Consider the following 11,641-nt stretch of genomic DNA (forward strand, 5'->3'; position numbering starts at 1 on the left):
AACACCTGATCCCAGTTTTCCAAATGATGTGCGAGCTATGTGTGCCAAGTCACTTCAGTTGTGTCCTACTCTTTTTGACCCTATGGACTATAGCCCACCAGGCTCCTCTGTCCATAGGATTCTTCAAGCAATACCAGAGTGTGTTGTCATGCCCTCCTCCAGGGGATCTTCCCGACCTAGGGTCAAACTCAAATCTCTTACATCTGCATTGGTAGGTGGGTTCTTTACCACTAGCGCCACCTGGGAAGCCCTTCCAAAGGATGTGACTCTAAAAAGTCATCACATTAAGTTACATGCTTTCTTTTTTTTTCAGCTGAGAATTCTGTTTTATCCAGTGGACTTCCTGGGGGCTTAAGCCCAGAAGACAGCCTCTCAGAGAGCTCTGAGAGACTGCTTCAAAGGGGTAAGGGAGGATCCAGAATGTATGAGAGTTTTGCAATAAAAACCAGGTAACCAGAATATCAAAGGATAATTGTTAATTAAAGAAAACCAAATATCTCAAGTGAATGAATTTAGCACTTTTCTACGTATGGGAAGATGTAAGAGTCTGGGCACGATGAAATCATTCCTTTGCTATGCACCTCAGCTACCTGAAGAATTGATGCTTTCGAACTGTGCTGCTGGAGACGACTCTTGAGAGCTCCTTGGACAGCAAGGAGATCAAACCAGTCAATCCTAAAGGAACTCAACCCTGAATACTCATTAGAAGGACTGATGCTGAAGCTGAAGTTCCAATACTTTGGCCACCTGATTCAAAGAGCCAATTCACTGGAAAAGACTCTGATGCTAGGAAAGACTGAGGGCAGGAGGAGAAGGGGGCGACAGAGAATGAGATGGTTGGATGGCACCATCAACTCAATGGACATGAGTTTGATCAAACTCTGGGAGATAGTGAAGGACAGGCAAGCCTGGCATGCTACAGTCCATAGGGTCACAAAGAGTCAGACACAACTGAGAGAAACTAAACAACATTTTGGGGCGGCATCCTGTTTTTCTCCATCCTGAATCCCCTCAGGGGATGGCTGCAGAGTCTGATGTCTTGTTGACTGCAACATAAGGTATGTGACAGTCTTCATCCTCTGAACCAAAGTACTTGATCAGTTAGCACACAAAAGTCTTTTAAGATAAAGGCCTGCTCAAACGAGGCACTAGAGAATGACTTAAATAGAACTAATACATGCGTGCTCAGCCATGTTCGACTCTTTGTCACCCATAGACTGCAGTCCTCCATGCTTCTCTGTCTATGGGATTTCCCAGGCAAGAATGCTGGAGTGCGTTGCCATTTCCTCCTCCAGGGGATCTTCCCAACCCAGGGACTGAACCAGCACTCTTGCATTGCAGGTAGGTTCTTTACCACTGGTGCCACCTGGGAAGCCCCTAAATAGGACTGGTTTTTGTTAAGTAAACATTTTGCCCCACTTAGATTTAAATTACATGCTTTATTGGCATTTCAAGACCATCTGTACATTTTGGCAAACATATTCTACCCTTTTGCTATTCCAGATGGAGATATGAAACATGAGGATTTTATGTTCAATCTATCAGTGCTCAAGATATGAAAAATACTCCTTAGAGTAGCTACCTTTAGTAGCTAAAGTTCCTTTTAGTAGCTACATGCTAATTCCTCCCATATAGCCTTACTCAGATCACCTCTTCTTCTAACTTGCTCTCACTAGGCTCTTTCTTTTTGTTACCCTCACTGAAAGCAAGTCTTTCTCTAAGAGAGTGTGCTTATTTTGGGGCCCAGTCCAGTGAGTTGGATAAAAACCAAACTTAATAGCATCTTCAGTGAGTTAGTTATACATTGTGACTATAAAATTAATGTATGTTTTCTTGGGTGATTCTGAAAGTCATTTCCAATGTGGAACTTCAACTATGTATTCATAAAAGACAGCAGCATGGGAATAAACTTGTATTCTTCCAGAAGGTATGTTTTTGATAGGGACAAAATAGGTAATTATATAGTTCATCCCACTAGAGAATTATAAGTAAAGAAAGAAAGAAAAAAAAAAGAAAGAGTGTAGAAGACCCTGTAAGTTAATGATTACTCAAAAAAGCAGGTTTGCTTAACCATAAAACAGCAGGCATGCTTAGTAACAAAAAAATCGTGCAGCAGAAGCGTGAGACATGACCCAAAACAACAAAACAATGGTGTCACGAGACCCACATTCTGCCCAGTGAGCTCAGTGAGTTAATGACTCCTAGGATATGCTCTCTACACAGATAAAAAAAATTATGGAAAAGTGACATTTCAAAGTAAAGATCCTCATCATACTGAAACCTGAAATAATTCTTCCACTGTGCCATGACACTTCTGGCTTGACCATGTAGAGACAAGAAAACCCCCCAACCCAACTTGGAGGAGGAGCTGATGATGGAAGCACGATGTCTACTCAAGAATGAGGAAGAAAGTGGTCTTTTCCCCCTCTTCACTTTCTCCTCTGATTATAAAATGGTAGCCCTCTAAGTTCTCTGGGCAGTACCCTCTCGTCCACCCACTCGTAAGTCTTACAAGTATCCTATTCTAATAAATCACTTCTTATCTATCAGTTTGCTTCTTGCTGAATTCTTTCTGGGCTAAGACATTAAGGACCAGAGCTCTTTGGAGCCCCCTGAAATGCCGCCTAGTGGTTTCATTTTGAAGGTAATTATACCCTTGCCCACATTCACAATCCACAATCTGCTCCTCCTGCCTGAATCTCTATCTTTAGGGAGATGTGGAACCGGTGTGTTAGTTCAAAATTGCTACCAAATTGACTGAAGCATTCCTGGACAAGATCCGATAATGTAAAGCCAATTTGTTGTTTTGTTGTTATTTAGTCACTCAGCCTTGTCCAATTCTTTTGCAACCCTATGAACTATAGCCCTCCAGGCTCCTCCATCCATGGGATTTTTCAGGTAAGGATACTGGAGTGGGCTGCCATTTCCTTCTCCAGGGGATCTTCCTGACTCAGGGATCAAGCCCAAGTCTTCTGCATTGCAGGTGAATTCTTTATCTCTGAGCCATCATGGAATAGCTGAATTCATTAGCTTTCCTCTTTCTCCCCTTCTTCAATACCCCAAGCTTCAAAAGACAAAAATCTATACAACCGCATTTTTTAAGGAATAGGAAAGGAATAGTGTGTTGTAGACTGGTAAATATGTTCATGGGGATCCCTATAACAATTACTGTAGCTTTCATCTCAGTTAGGATGGAATAATCCAGAAGTAAGTATCCTGTATCTTCAAAAGTGGAAGGCGATGTTTATAAAAAGAAACCATCCCACATCTTGCATAGAAGTAACTATGATCACTACATACTGGTCATTAGATGATGGTTAAGAGGACTCTGTGGGAGAGGGAGAGGATGGGAGGATTTGGGAGAATGGCATTGAAACATGTATAATATAAGAAATGAATCACCAGTCTAGGTTCGATGCAGGATACAGGAAGCTTGGGGTTTGTGCACTGGGATAACCCAGAGGGATGGTATGGGGAGGGAGGTGGGAAGGGGGTTCAGGAGTGGGAACTTATGTACACCCGTGGCAGATTCATGTTGATATATGGCAAAAGCAATACAGTATTGTAAAGTAAAAAATAATAATAATAATAAAATTTTTAAAAAATTAAAAAAGAAAAATAGAAAACAGCCAAGTTTTAATTCACTTCCCAGAAATTCTGGAAGGCAATTGCCTTTTTTTTATCCCACTTACTGTGTTCTGTGAATTCTTACCTTTATGTTAGTAATGGCCTTGTCTCTAGTCAATGATCCTTCAATTAATATGATGAGCAAATCAACCGCTAACAAACAGAAAGGTTTTACACCTGCTCATGTAATTGTGGCAGACGCCATGGTAAGGCTTCTTGTCTCCAGATGTGAGCAAATTGCAGTTGAGGTTGAAGGATACTATTTATTATGGAAGCCAAGGCTATTTCTATGGGAGGGATCACACACAATCTCTTAACCATGGAGTAGAGGCAGGGCAGATGTGCTGAGGCATCCTCCCCTTGGCAGGACTTTAAAGGCATCAGAAGCCTCTCTCCTCCTTCCCAAAACCTTCTCCCTTGATGGCCAGGCACTGCACCTGAAGTTCTCACCACCAGAAATGTAAAATGGATTCTGTGGGAGATGTGAAGTAACATTGAACCACTTACTGACCAAGAGGGATAGGGTGGGAAGGGAGGTGGAGGGGGGGGGAGGTACAGAAGGGAGGGGACACATGTATTCCTATGGCCAATTCATGCTGATGTATGGCAAAAACCACCACAATATTTTAAAGTAAAGGGCTTGCCCTAGTGACTCAGCCACTAAAGAGTCTGCCTGCAATGTAGGAGACCCGGGTTAAATTCCTGGGCCAGAAAGATCCCCTGGAGACAGAAATGGCAGCCCACTCCAGTATTCTCTCCTGGAGAACCCCATAGACAGAGGAGCCTGGTGCGCTACAGACCATGGGTCACAAAGAGTTGGACTCGATGGAGTGACTAACCCACAAACATTTTAAAGTAATTATTCCCCAATTAAAATAAATTACCTAATTTTAATGTTTACACATAGCAAGGAGAGGCCAGGAGTGGAATCACTCAGTTCAGTTCAGTCGCTCAGTCGTGTCCAACTCTTTGCGACCCCATGAATCGCAGCACGCCAAGCTTCCCTGTTCATCACCATATCCCGGAGTTCACTCAGACTCACATCCATCGAGTCTGTGATGCCATCCAGCCATCTCATCCTCGGTCGTCCCCTTCTCCTCCTGCCCCCAATCCTTCCCAGCATCAGAGTCTTTTCCAATGAGTCAGCTCTTCTCATGAGGTGACCAAAGTACTGGAACTTCAGCTTTAGCATCATTCCTTCCAAAGAAATCCCAGGGTTGATCTCCTTCAGAATGGACTGGTTGGATCTCCTTGCAGTCCAAGGGACTCCCAAGAGTCTTCTCCAACACTACAGTTCAAAAGCATCAATTCTTTGACGCTCAGCCTTCTTCACAGCGCTCAGCGCACAGCGCTCAGTCCAACTCTCACATCCATACATGACCACAGGAAAAACCATAGCCTTGACTAGACGGACCTTAGTCAGCAAAGTAATGTCTCTGCTTTTGAATATACTATCTAGGTTGGTCATAACTTTTCTTCCAAGGAGTAAGCGTCTGTTAATTTCATGGCTGCAATCACCATCTGCAGTGATTTTGGAGCCCAAAAAAATAAAGTCTGACACTGTCTCCACTGTTTCCCCATCTATTTCCCATGAAGTGATGGGACCAGATGCCATGATCTTCGTTTTCTGAATGTTGAGCTTTAAGCCAACTTTTTCACTCTCCTCTTTCACTTTCATCAAGAGGCTTTTTAGTTCCTCTTCACTTTCTGCCATAAGGGTGGTGTCATCTGCATATCTGAGGTTATTGATATTTCTCCCAGCAATCTTGATTCCAGCTTGTGTTTCTTCCAGTCCAGCATTTCTCATGATGTACTCTGCACATAAGTTAAATAAGCAGGGTGACAATATACAGCTTTGACGTACTCCTTTTCCTATTTAGAACCAGTCTGTTGTTCCATGTCCAGTTCTAACTGTTGCTTCCTGACCTGCATACAGATTTCTCAAGAGGCAGGTTAGGTGGTCTGGTATTCCCATCTCTTTCAGAATTTTCCACAGTTTATTGTGATCCACACATTCAAAGGCTTTGGCATAGTCAATAAAGCAGAAATATATGTTTTTCTGGAACTTTCTAGCATTTTCCATGATCCAGTGGATGTTGGCAATTTGATCTCTGGTTCCTCTGCCTTTTCTAAAACCAGCTTGAACATCAGGAAGTTCACGGTTCACATATTGCTGAAGCCTGGCTTGGAGAATTTTGAGCATGACTTTACTAGCATGTGAGATGAGTGCAATTGTGCGGTAGTTTGAGTATTCTTTGGCATTGCCTTTCTTTGGAATTGGAATGAAAACAGACCTTTTCCAGTCCTGTGGCCACTGCTGAGTTTTCCAAATTTGCTGGCATATATACCCCTCGTCCAAGGTAAGGAGCAGTGGCTGTCCTTTGCTGGAGCAGCCATGAAGAGATACCCCACGCCCAAGGTAAGAGAAACCCAAGTAAGATGGTAGGTGTTGCAAGAGGGCATCAGAGGGCAGACACACTGAAACCATGCTCACAGAAAACTAGTCAATCTAATCACACTAGGACCACAGCCTTGTCTAACTCAATGAAACCAAGCCATGCCTGCGGGGCAACCCAAGACAGGCGGGTCATGGTGGAGAGGTCTGACAGAGCGTGGTCCACTGGAGAAGGGAATGGCAAGCCACTTCAGTATTCTTGCCTTGAGAACCCCATGAACAGTGGAATCACTGGGTGCACACAGATCAGGGGGACCGACTTATGCCAAAGAGTGATGAAGTAGTGATAAGAAAACCAGAAACACTGCCCAATAACAACACCAGCCCACCCAAGCCAGCCCAAATTAGAGGTGCTTATAAGAACAGGACAGAGAAGGCGATGGCACCCCACTCCAGTACTCTTGCCTGGAAAATCCCACGGATGGAGGAGCCTGGTGGGCTGCAGTCCATGGGGTCGCTAAGAGTCAGACACGACTGAGCGACTTCCCTTTCACTTTTCACTTTCACGCATTAGAGAAGGAAATGGCAACCCACTCCAGTGTTCTTGCCTGGAGAATCCCAAGGATGGTGGAGCCTGGTGGGCTGCTGTCTATGGGTTCACACAGAGTTAGACATGACTAAAGCAACTTAGCAGCAGCAGCATAAGAACAGGATAGAAGGCTTCCACAGGCTGTTCCATAAAGGCAACTGTTGCCAATTTACTAATTATCCAGCCTCACTGCATTGAGGAGAGAAATTGTGTTGGTGATACAGGAACTAAGCCAGCAGATTTGGCTCTGAGAAGATACTCACACAGGATTTCTATTGAGGGACAAGTAGCAGAGGACCTGAAGGATGAGTCACCTCAGGAGCAAAATGAGCTGGGCAAAGAAAGATATAGACACTTCAGAGAGAATTCAGGGACCACTCCACAAAGCCTCTCCAAAGCATGCATTATTTCTCTTACACTCAGTCCTGGATTCTCAATAGGAATGGAGTCCAGGGAGGTTCTAAGAGACAGGCCAAGTTAGAAAAATGCAAAATTATTCCCCATGTTTTTAACTCTACCAGTCTAAAATAAAGGAGTTAAAAAAATGTGAAACAATCCAGGGCAATGTAATCTTAATGGTTTTAATCTTCTGGGTGAGCTGGATTCAGGGCCCACTCAGAAAAGAAATGAAAGCCTGATTATGTGACTGCTCTGCACCTCAAAAAGAAGTCAAAGTTGCTCAGTCATGTCTGACTGTTTGTGACCCCATGGACTATCAGCGGGGATCTTTACAACCCAGGGATTGAACCCAGGGCTTCCACATTGCAGGCAGATTCTTCACTACCTGAAACACCAGGGAAGCTGTCAAATGGAAGAGCAGATGCTAAAACACTTATCAAAGAACACAGAAAAAAGGCAAGGCAAAATTCATGTTTACTATGAATGCGCTGAGTTGAATTCTTGCATTAAGTTCACTGTGGAGTTGGTGATCTGAGACAGATGTGAAAGAGCCTTGAAATATGACTCCTTCACCCAGAGTCCAACCATCTCTCCATATAGCCACCAGTGATCTCCCTGTTCCTGTACCCAGTAGATTTGTCTGAATACTCGTATTCCTTGCCCTGGATGCTATTGATCACGCCCTTGTCGAAACTGACTGCTTTAGACTTCTGTGCTTCTTCAGCTGCATCCCCACCTCCCTCTCCAACTGCTTGTAACCAGATATCATCTATCTCCTCAGTGGTGGTTTTGTTGCTATGTCGTGTCCGACTCTTGTGACCCCATGGCCTGTAGCCTCCCTCTCCTCAGAGACTCAACTAAACCAAGGCAAACCTCAGGTCAAGGACTTTGGAGAGCTCCAGGCCTGTTCTGTCATCCTCTACAATGATCCCCAAGGTTCTTTCCTACTCCGAGATCTTCTCCTTGACAGTCTAAACAACTCCCACAGCTCCATTATCAACTTTATTTAGGTAACTCTCTGACATCTCTCCCAAATCTAGCCCTCCTTTTCCAGCTCTCTCTCCTGGAGAACCACTGTTACTTCATTTTCTAAGCCTCAGAAACTTTATTCATGTTGACCATACCAGAGAGTCAATCAGTACTGTTTCTTGGCTTTTTTCTCCATTGTTTCTCTACCTCCTGTGCCTCTGAAATCCACCCCACCACTTGCCCCATTACTCCCCACCACCACCAACCATCTCAGTTCTCGTTTTCTCTCACCAGCCTCCCAATTGATCTTCCTTCTTCTTTCACAAACTTCTAGGACCCATTACAATCCATCCTATACACAGCTGCCCTATAGATCCTATGTCAATCTTCCTTAACAGCAAATCTTATAGGTAACCATTCAAAGCGCTGCTAGATATGGCCCTCCCTAACTAATTTGCAGTATCATCTTCTGCTCCAGGATAGAAATTGGTATGTCAGGCTCTAAACACACCTCCGGCTCTCTCATCTCCCTACCGGGCAAAGTTCATGCTTAAAAAACTTTCCCTCCTCTTAGAGTTGCACACATTCATCTGTCTAACCATATCCCATCAAACTCTATTTCAGAATTATGCTGATATCATACAGTAATAGTTGATTGAAGTTGCAACTATGGGAAGTATATAAAGTCTTAATAACCTTCTCATGAACCCTCATTAGTGTTACTGTTCATTATTTATTCTACTTACAGTGCTCCATGGTTTACACTAGGCTTCAATTAGGTGAAGCTACTCTCTCTTGAAGGCCCTACAATCAGTGATGCAGGCAGGTGAAATTTATATGAAAAATGTTTGTGTTTTCAAAGCTTTGATTGAGTGCTACTTTCTTCTTGGAGTCTCTTCTTAACACTCTCACACCTTGGAAATTCACCATTTTTATTTACACCTTTCTTGAGCCACATTTTTAAGAGATTTTTTTGTACAACAATGTTGCTTTACAAGGTTGTGTCAGCTTCTGCTGTAAGGCAAAATGAATCGGCCACATGTATGCATATAGCCCCTCTTCCTTGGATTCCCTTCTTATTTAGGTCACCACTGAGTACTGAGTAGAGTTCCCTATGCTATATAGTAGGTTCTCATTAGTTATCTCTTTTATATATAGTAATGGCACCCCACTCTAGTACTCTTGCCTGGAAAATCCCATGGACGGAGGAACCTGGTAGGCTGCAGTCCATGGGGTCACTAAGAGTTGAACACGACTGGGCGACTTCACTTTCACTTTTCACTTTCAGGCATTGGAGAAGGAAATGGCAACCCACTCCAGTGTTCTTGCCTGGAGAATCCCAGGGATGGGGGAGCCTGGTGGGCTGCCGTCTATGGGGTCACACAGAGTTGGACACGACTGATGTGACTTAGCAGCAGCAGCAGCAGCAGTGTATATATGTGGAGAAGGCAATGGCACCCCACTCCAGTACTCTTGCCTGGAAAATCCCATGGATGGAGGAGCCTGGTAGGCTGCAGTCCATGAGGTCACTAAGTCTGACACAACTGAGCAACTTCACTTTCACTTTTCACTTTCATGCATTGGAGAAGGAAATGACAACCCACTCCAGTGTTCTTGCCTGGAGAATCCCAGGGATGGGGGAGCCTGGTGGGCTGCTGTCTATGGGGTCACATGGAGTTGGACAAAACTGAAATGACTTAGCAACAACAGTGTATATATGTTGATCCCAATTCATCACACCTACCCCTTCCCCCTTTGGTATCCATACATTTGTTCTCTATGTCTCTGTCTTTATTTCTACTTTGCAAAAAAGTTAATCTATACCATTTTTCTATATTCCACATATAAATGCTAATATATGATATTTGTTTTTCACTTCCTGACTTATTTCACTCTGAATGACATTCTCTTGGTCCGTCCATGTCTGCAAATGACAGTTTCTATCATTTTTGTGACTAATATTCCATTGTACATATGTAACACATCTTATTTATCCATTCCTCTGTTGATGGATATTTAGTTTGCTATTGAAAAATAGTGCTGCAGTATCCATTGGCATGCAGGTATCTTTTTTAACTATGGAGCCACACTTACATTTGTCTGTTTGATGCTTGTCTCTTTGTCTTATCCACTCTAGACTACAAACACATTGTGGTCTAGGATTAGGGTTCACTTATTTCTGTGTCCTCAGTACCACACATAGTACTACACAACAGATGGTTATTTGGGGCTATGTTAGTCAGCATCAAAATGAATGAATCATTGAGATAGTGGCCAATAGAATTGAAATGTTGAATATTCAGAGATGAGGCTAGTGAAGGTGGGGTAGGATTCATGTTTGTTGTAGGGAAACTTAATGAACATTGGCCTTTCTTGAAATGATAGGCAATGAAATGATAACAAAGTTATGGAAGAACATTCCAGATATGAGCAAAGAGCTAGTGGAAAGAATAACTTTGAAGAGAGGGAGGTAAAGAGATACACCTGTCTGCATTAAAGGGTCCTTAGATTACAAAGTGTTGAGTATAACAAGTGGGTAACAAGATGCGCCAGTTTGGCAAAGACAAGTTTTTGTCCAACTAAATGTGATGTGATGGCTTGATACCAAGTGAAACTGTCCTATGTGTGAAGACTTGGAACTCAAGCTGAGGTGCAAGATTTTGGAGTTGTCAGCATAGAGGTGCAAGTTCTCCTGAGCAGAGATGTAGAAGGAGAAATGCAGACTCACAAATCCAGGCATTTCCTCCACTTGAGACAGAACGAGGAAGACAGGCTAATCAGAAGACAGAGAGAAAACAGAGGTCTAACAAGAGGACCCAGAATGTGCGGGGTGATGAAAATCACTGAAGGTACATTCTAAGGAAACAGTAGGCAGCTACACTAGTGCCAGCCAAGAGGCTGAGAGGAGAGGAGAGCGCCTCTTGAACAGTCTCTTCAGGGGCTAGTGCTCACAATTAGGGAGAAATGTAAACAGAGAATTCCAGAGTGATGGGGATGAGAGTGGGAGATGGGTGTAAGGTTTGGGGAGGATGCTCACAATTGCAGCCATGGCCAGAAAAGGAAAAAAAAAAAAGCATGAGTTTTAAAAGCCAGTTTTTCTTCATGGTCTTCCTGGGTGGGAGCCTCTCAGGAGGACAGCCTTCTCCCTCCCTCTGTATTTACCAGTGGAGCATATGATTAGGACAGTCACTGGACTCATTTCATCCTCCTAATGAAGGGTTATTTTTATGAAACAGCCATAACAAGTACTTTACAATGCATGCATATGGATGAGAAACACATTTACGATGCCAGAGAAATAAAGTTTATTGGGAAGCAAATGAAGTAGCCTTCTTACATTCCAGAGAATATCAAAGAAGCTAGGAAAGCAGGAAACACCATACCTAGAGGAAACACCCTAAAGTAAAACCTGGAGCTCAGATTGCTGGACCATCTTCAGAGACAGAGACTCGACCTTCAGCAGGAGGGAGTTTTCCAGACATCGGAAGCGGATGAGGTGTGTCTTGGCTCGTGGAGAGCATTTCCAGGTGTAGAAATTTCAGAGCTGGCTTGACAAGGTATCTAAATGGTAACTGAGCTCCAGCCAAGGCAGAACCTGGGGACCTTTCCTGGGCTTGTTCTAGGCTTCACTGTCATCTTCAAAGAGGAGGCAGGTTTTTTAA

Source organism: Ovis canadensis, chromosome 11, assembly GCF_042477335.2.
Source record: "Ovis canadensis isolate MfBH-ARS-UI-01 breed Bighorn chromosome 11, ARS-UI_OviCan_v2, whole genome shotgun sequence".
Classification (NCBI taxonomy): domain Eukaryota; kingdom Metazoa; phylum Chordata; class Mammalia; order Artiodactyla; family Bovidae; genus Ovis; species Ovis canadensis.